The sequence below is a fragment of the Bison bison genome, unplaced genomic scaffold, assembly GCF_000754665.1.
Source record: "Bison bison bison isolate TAMUID 2011002044 unplaced genomic scaffold, Bison_UMD1.0 scf7180017864266, whole genome shotgun sequence".
NCBI lineage: Eukaryota > Metazoa > Chordata > Mammalia > Artiodactyla > Bovidae > Bison > Bison bison.
This window is the reverse complement of record NW_011494838.1, coordinates 85993-94201: the sequence shown is the minus strand read 5'-3', so window position 1 is coordinate 94201 and position 8209 is coordinate 85993. Positions and strand designations below refer to the sequence as shown.

At 42.0% G+C, this 8209-nt stretch overlaps 1 pseudogene; it reads right to left on the bottom strand.

Moving 5' to 3' along the window:
• The window catches only part of LOC104994780, an 18787-nt pseudogene that overhangs the window by 7540 nt on the left and 3038 nt on the right, over positions 1-8209 (bottom strand).

Genomic DNA, 8209 nt, shown 5'->3' with positions numbered 1-8209 from the left:
GAACTGTGGTGTTGGAGAAGACTCTTGAGAGTCCCTTGGACTGCAAGGAGATCCAAATAGTCCATTCTAAAGGAGATCAGTCCTGGGTGTTCGTTGGAAGGACTGATGCTGAAGCTGAAAATCCAAAACTTTGGCCACCTCATGCGAAGATTTGACTCATTGGAAAAGAGTCTGATTCTGGGAGGGATTGGAGGCAGGAGGAGAAGGGGATGACAGAGGATGAGATGGCTGGATGGCATCACTGACTCTATGGACATGAGTTTGGGTGAACTCTGGGAGTTGGTGATGGACAGGGAGGCCTGGCGTGCTGCGATGGGGTCGCAAAGGGTCAGACACGACTGAGTGACTGAACTGAACTGAACTGAAAGTGTCCCTGGTGAATCTAGACTCAAGTTGTTTTCATGTACTGCAGTTTTGTTCAGCATGTAGACTTGATTTTGATGTCACATGCTATATTTTAATTTTTCTCTAATGTCTTTTAAAATGAAAGAGCATGATATGAACGGAAAAGAGGTAAGAAGACGTGAAAGCTGTTGAGGTAGCCAGGTTGAGAAGGAAAGGGGTGTGGGCTTGAGGGAGGAGCGACATCTATACACTGCAGACTCACTGCACTCACCTCATCCAGTTGGCCAAAGACGTGTCCTTTCCATCCACATACTCATAGCAGTTTCTCCCTTTGGTGATCTGAGTGTCAGAAAAAGAGTTTCAAGCTTTCTTCTCTCTTTTATTTTTTTTGGTAGGAAGTAATAGAAGAACTATTTTCCTCTGCTGTCATTGGTGCTCTTCAGCCTGCATAGATTCAACTGCCAGTCAGACCACATGGTAAGCTTCTTAATCATTCCAAGTCTGAGTCTGTTGGTTCATTGAAGGAAAGGGTTCCACAAGGGAGGAGTCACATCTGTGTGCCTGTACCACTGTCTCCCACCTCTCCTCTGACCTTTAGATAGAAGTCCTGTGTGTGTGTACCACGGTGTTCCCACCTCTCCACTGACCTTTAGATAGAAGTGCGGTGTGTGTGTACCACGGTGTTCCCACCTCTCCTCTGACCTTTGGATGGAAGGCCTGCGTGTGTGTACCACGGTGTTCCCACCTCTCCTCTGACCTTTGGATGGAAGGCCTGTGTTCACACCCAGTGCACACAGTACACAGGGCTGACCATGTCATTGCTGACCGTGTCATCACCATTGGTGTCCTCCCATGTAGACATGAAGTACCCCCCACCCTCACCACCCACAAGTGATTAGAGGCCAGAGGACAGGGAGATAGGGGTGTTTCTCACCAGCCAGGAGTATCCACTGTGAGCGGCCTCTTTGTCATCTGTAATCTGGCCCTTGTAGGGGCCAAAGTGCAGGCCCAGTGGCAGATCGGATGCCTCGTTCCACACTCCAAGCCCAGCCTCAGGGATGCCCGACAGTCTGATACTTAACCCAGGGGGCAGAGTGAGGGCTGAGCAGTTGGCATGCCCCTTTTCCGCTGCACAGTCCTTTACAAAGGTTGGGGGCCCGTGGGCAGCACAGCTGTCGATGAAGAAGCTCTGACACTCCTCACAATCTGGAGGTGAGAGCAACAGGGATGAGGGGAGGTATAGTGATGTTGGTGGTCGTAAAGACCTTCAGAAAGAACTGCGGCACTCACGGCATGTGGCCTTGATCCTGCACCCCAAGTCATAGAGGAAGGGGATAATTGGGGAACCAAATGGTGAGGTGAGGTTATTGGACCAGGGCCTTGTAGCCCCTTCTTCATGAGCGGGCCAGCGGGGTCACTCACAGAGGTAGTCGTCATCCAGGGGCTCGCTGACCTCTTGGTACACAAGGCCCTCTCTTTCTCGTAGACTGTACCTCTTCACTCCAGTCTCCTTTCTTCTGCATTCTAAGATGGAGAACAGAAGTTAAACAAGGCTGGTGGGGTCTGGAGAGTTAGTCCCTGTTTTATCAGAAAGTGTGAGATCTCCTACCTGTCCATCTATACACTTTATTAAAATTTTATTACATTTATTTTTCAAGCTTTTACTTTTGTATTTTTATGTTTTAATGTTACATTATTTATTGGCCACACTACATGGCTTGTGGGATCTTAGTTCCCCGACCAGGAATGGAACCCACACTTCCTGCAGTGGAAGCGGGAAGTCTTAACCACTTAACCACCAGGAAGTCCCTTCTCTATGCTTTGTTTCTTCTCCCTTTAACTCCTGGTTCAGGAGACTGAGTCTCCTCACTGACCACAGATGCCCAGTTCAGTGTTAGCTTCCTGTACTTCCCATTAGTAGGTTTAACTTCTCAACCTTCTTACTTAGGACATAGTTCACTGACACATGTACTCAGAAAACATACATTGAGGGCACATGACACGTAAGGCATTGAGCAGAGGTCTGGGCATAAACACTAACGAAGTGCAGTCCCTATGATCACAGCTCGATTTATTGAACTACTTGTAGGTGTCAGACTTTTGCATTTTTGTAAGGCTTTCAAGCACTGTATGAGTTATGTATCCTTATCTTCACTTTACAGATGAGCATTCAGACCTCAGAAAATGTATAAGATTTTCCCAAGGCCCCAGTGCTAACTTTATGTTTCAGATCAGTCCAGCTTAAACCCATGCCTACCTAAAGTCCATGCCACACACCTAGGCCATACTTACTAGTTTTTCTATAGTGATGAGAGGAACTAATTAGAGGAACCCCCAAGTTTTCTCTTATCGACTTTTTGTCTGGGGTGCTGTTCAGGGGTCCTTGCTTTTCTGGGAGGGGGCACCAGTTTCTGAGCCTGCTTGCAGCCACTTGTCTTCAGCAATTTTGCTGCTCCTGGCAATTCCTTCAAACTAGATTCCTTACTTAATGGTGCCCTGGACATTCCCTTCCATGTGAGTAAAAGATAACATTCATTTCTTTAGTTCTTTAGGACTTTATGAAGTGTTTTCACATGCATGACTTTAGTTAATACTTTGACAATTCTTGGAAATACCTGATGGAGGGGGTGGACATGAACACTGGAGTGTAAAACAAGGACCTAAGAGGATAGTGAATCAAAGCTAGAATTCATATCTTAAGGTTCCCTTCAGCTTTCTGCATAAAAGTGAGAGCAAGGCAGGGAGAATAGCTGGAGGTCAGAGAAAGAAGAGGGTAAGGGCTCGTAGAGAAATCCGGGGGGTTTTCTATTAATTAGTGGGCCTTTGATGGATGAGGAAGTATGGAAAATTACAGAGGGGATAAAACACATCTGGGAAATAAGGTGACAAACCAGTGAGATTGATAAGAGAAAAGACGATCGGCAGAAACACATTTAGACAATGAAGAAAATGAGCTGAAAGTTGCAGGTTGCCATGTCCTCTTAGAGACAATGTTTGGAATTAAAGTAGTTGGTCTCATCAATTCTCCTTGAACAAGGCCGTATGACTAGCTGGTTCTCCTCAGTTTCCTGATCCATAAATTGGTATACATGCTAATTCTTAATGTTATAGTGGACATGAAATTTAATAACATTCAACAAATCATTGTGTGAGCTATTTAATACAGTATGAATGTGAGCGTACACCCCTGCCATCAATTTATCCCCTAAACTCCCTCTATATTTGAAGTCTAGCTTACAGATACCCTCTTCAGCATTCTTTGACCTTCCTACTCCTAGATGAATGTTTAAATGTGCAGTCACTCATTCAAAAAACATTCAGGGGGCCCTCAGGGGCTTTGAGCTGGGCCTGGACTTCTGAGAATTAACGGGTATGGGCTAGGCTCTCAAAGCTCACAACACAGGGGCAGGCTAAACAAATGATTCCAAACAGGAGAGTTGCCTAATAGGAGCTCAGAGGAAGGAGTTGTTACTTCCTCCTACAAGAATGAGCATTTGAAATGATGCCCAGATGATGAGTTTCTACTCAAAAGCAGGTAACCTATGTGAAGTCCTTCAGTCATTTTCTTATTTGTTGCTTTTCAGTCATAAACCTGAGGCTTGTCAAGGCTGTGAGTTGCTTCCTCTTATTGGTGTGGGAGGCTCTGAGGTAGGGATCCTGTCACCTTCTTCATCCTGGACCGTCCACTCTACACACTGCCTAACATGTTCTTAAGCTTCTTCATCCTGGACCGTCCACTCTACACACTGCCCAACATGTCCTTCAGCTTCTTCATCTTTCACTGGCCACTCTACAAAGTGCCCAACATGTCCTTAAGCTTCTTCATCCTGGACTGTCCTCTCTTAAAATCTGCCCAGCATGTCCTTAAGCTTCTTCATCTTCGACCATCCACTTCACAAACTGCCCAACATATCCTTAAGCTTCCCTTAGTCAGATGTCTTAGCATATCCCTCCCTAGCACAGCAGGATGAAGTGAGGTTGAAAACATCTCTCAGATGAATGATATAAAGATGTATGAATAAGTTTCATAGAACTATGGAAGTTTTAATCAGTTTGTAAGGGGTTTAGAGAATGTGCTTTGGATTAGATTGCACTACCAGTGATACTGTGATCTCAGGCATATAATCAAATGTTTTTTACCTCATTTTTAGGATCTATAATGGTGATAGCTATATACCTACTTATAGGTACTATAGGATTGTTTTAAGGTTTATTTATGTGAATAAGTAAGTTTATTCACATAAAATGCTTTAAAGTCTGAAATATTGTGAAAATAATGTAACAATAGAACAGCCTACTATTGTTGCTGTTGTTACTAAGTATAAAGATGATGATGATAACAGACATTGTGCTAAAGATTCAGGACAGGAAGGCAGCAGTCTCCAGGATCTCTGTGTTTTCTCCTATTCTCATCTGTGACTGGAGGAGGATATTTTGGCAACAGGATTTGGGAAATACTCACCTTCTGGTGTTTACTGTGCTCCACTCTGAAGGCCATTGAAAAAGGTTTACCTAAACAATGAGAATCAGTGTTTTTGTTGGTAAATGTTTCCAAACTCTGGGCATTCTAATTAAGGACACATAATTCTGAGCCAGAGAGTGACAAAGACAATGATCACCAAAGGAGGAATGGAAAATTTCTGTATCATCAACTCCTATGCTTCCACTGGGAGCATTACACAATTTTCTTACAATTAAAAAAAAAAAAACATGAAACCTCATCTATGCCTCATCTGATGCTCATAAGTATCTAATAAGTTTACTAGCCTTTCATGACAAAAATACTCAACAATGTAGAAATAGAAGGAAGTGATTGCAATATAATAAAGGTCATATATGAAAAGTCTACCTCTAACATCATAGTCATCAGTGAAAAGCTGAAAATTTCTAAGATCCAGAAAAAAAGGCAAGGATGCCCATTCTCAACATTTCTATTCACCATAACATTAGAAGTCCTAGCCAGGGCATTAGATTAGAAAAGGAAACAAAAGGCTTCCACTTGGAAAGAAAGAAGTAAAATTATGTCTGTTCACAGGGGACATGATTTTATGTGCAGAAAAATATTTAAAATTCCACACACACAAAAAAACCTGCACAGAGTGTTGCACAGTACAAAATCAACATTCAAATATCTTTCCCTGCATGAACAACGACCATTTCAAAAAGGAAAATAAGAAAACAATCCTATTTATTTTTTTTTTTTTAAAGCTATAGTCTAGAGCGAAAATAAAAAAAAATATTTATTTTTATTTATTTGTTTGTGCCAGGTCTTTGTTGTGGCATTTGCGATCTAGTTCCCTGACCAGGGCCTGAACCCAAGTTCTCTGCATTGGGAGTGTGGAGTCTTAGCCACTTGACAAATAATCTTATTTATAATAGCATCGAAAAGAATGAAGTAATTAGGAGTAAACTTAAGGAGATGAAAGCCTTATACATTGAAAACTACAACTTATTGCTGAAAGGAATCTGACATAGTAAATAGACAGCTGTCTCATGTTTATGGATTTAGAGGCTTAATATTAAGTTGTTCATACTACTCAAAACAATTTAAAGATTCAATGCAATTCCTATTAAAATCCCAATGGAAGTTTTTTCAGATATAGAAAATCCATCCTACAGTTAACACGGAATCTCAGAGCACCCCAAATAGGCAAAACAATCTTAGAAAGAACAGCAAAGCTGGAGGCCTCTGATTTCAGAACATATTACAAAGGTACAGTAACCAAAAGAGTATAGTTTTGGCAGAAAATGTGTGCTTAGTCCCTCAGTCTTCTTGACTATTTGTGACCTTTTGGATGATAGCCCACCAGGCTCCTCTGTCCAGGGGATTTCTCAGGCAAGAATACTGGAGGGGGTTGCCATTTCCTTCTCCAGGGGATCTTCTTAACCCATGGATTGAACCTGCATCTCCTGTGTCTCCTGTATTGAAGGCAGATTCTTCAGCTGCTGAGCCACTGAGGAAGCCGGCTGGCATAAAGACAGATATGTCAATCAGTGGAACAAAATAGACAGCCAGAAATAAACTCTTGGATACATGGTCTAATGATCTTCATCAAGGGTGTCAAGATAATGGGGAAAGTTTAATCCCTGTAATGCATGGTGCTGGGGAAACAAAATATCCATATGCAAAATAATGAACATCTTACATCATGAAGTAAAATCAACTCAGAATGGATTAAAGACCTAAATGCAAGATTTGATAAGACTCTTAGAAGAAAACAAGGGTGAAGCTTCACGACACTGAATCAGCAATGATTTCTTAGATATGGTACCAAGTGCACAAGTATTAGTAACAAAGTAAAAATAGACAAATGAGACTACATTAATCTTAAAACCTCTGTGCAGCAAAGGACACAGTGAACAGAGTGAAAAGGCCACTTACAGAATGGTAGAAAATATTTGTAAAATATGTATCTGATAAGGGGTTAATAAGCATATACCAATATAAAGGCTACCTACAAGCCAGGAAGAGAACCTGATTGACCATAATGGCACCCTGATATCAAACGTCCATGCTCCAACATTGTAAGAAAACAAATTTCTGTGGTTTAAGGCATGCAGTCTGTTTTGTTATGGCAGTCTGAGCTGATCTAACACAGTGAGAGAAGGAATTGAATAGACATTTCTCCAAAGAAGATACACAAATGGCCAAAAAACATATGAAAAGATGTTCAATATTACTAATCAATAGGGAAATACAAATTAAAACCACAATGGAAATTATCTCATACCTTCTGTGATGGGCAATATGAATAAGAAGACAGTAGCAAGTTTGATAAGGATATGGAGAAATTGGAACCCTTATACACTATTGTTGGCAATGTAAAATGTTGCAAGCTTTATAGAAAACAGTATGGAGTTTCCACAGAAAATTAGAACTGCTGTATGATCTAGAAATCCAACTCAAGAGTATATTTCCATAAAAAATTGAAAGTGAGATATTGAATAAATAGTGTGTACAGGTATGGCCATTGCCACATTATTCCCAGTTGGCAAGATGTGTAAGCAACCTAAATGTTCATTGGTGGATAAACAGATAAAGATTATATATATCTTATGTCTGTTATATCCACATGAACACATGGAATATTTTTAAGCCTTAAACAAGAATTCTGTCATATGCTACATTATGGATGGGCCTTGATGATATTATGCTAAGTGAAATGAACCAATCAAAAAAGACAAGTATTGCCTGATTCCACTTCTATGAGGTATCTAAATCAATCAAATCCCTGGAAACAGAAAATACAATTGTGGTTGCCAAGGGCTATGAGGATGAAGGATTGGAGAATTGTTGCTCAGTGGGTTAGGGCTTCAATCACACAAGATGGAACATTTCTACAGATTTGTTGTACAGCAGTGTGTATATATGGGAGAAGGCAATGGCACCCCACTCCAGTACTCTTGCCTGGAAAATCCCATGGATGGAGCCTGGTAGGCTGCAGTCCATGGGGTTGCACAGAGTCAGACACGACTAAAGCGACTTAGCAGCAGCAGGAGAAGGCAATGGCACCCCACTCTAGTACTCTTGCCTGGAAAAGCCCATGGATGGAGGAGCCTGGTAGGGTGCAGTCCATGGGGTCGCTAAGAGTCGGACATGACTGAGTGACTTCACTTTCACTTTTTACTTTCATGCATTGGAGAAGGAAATGGCAGCCCACTCCAGTGTTCTTGCCTGGAGAATCCCAGGGATGGGGGAGCCTGGTGGGCTGCCGTATATGGGGTCACACAGAGTTGGACACGACTGAAGTGACTTAGCAGTTAGCAGTTTAGCAGTAGCAGTGTGTATATATGGGAGAAGGCAATGGCACCCCACTCCAGTACTCTTGCCTGGAAAATCCCAGGGACTGGGGAGCCTGTGGGC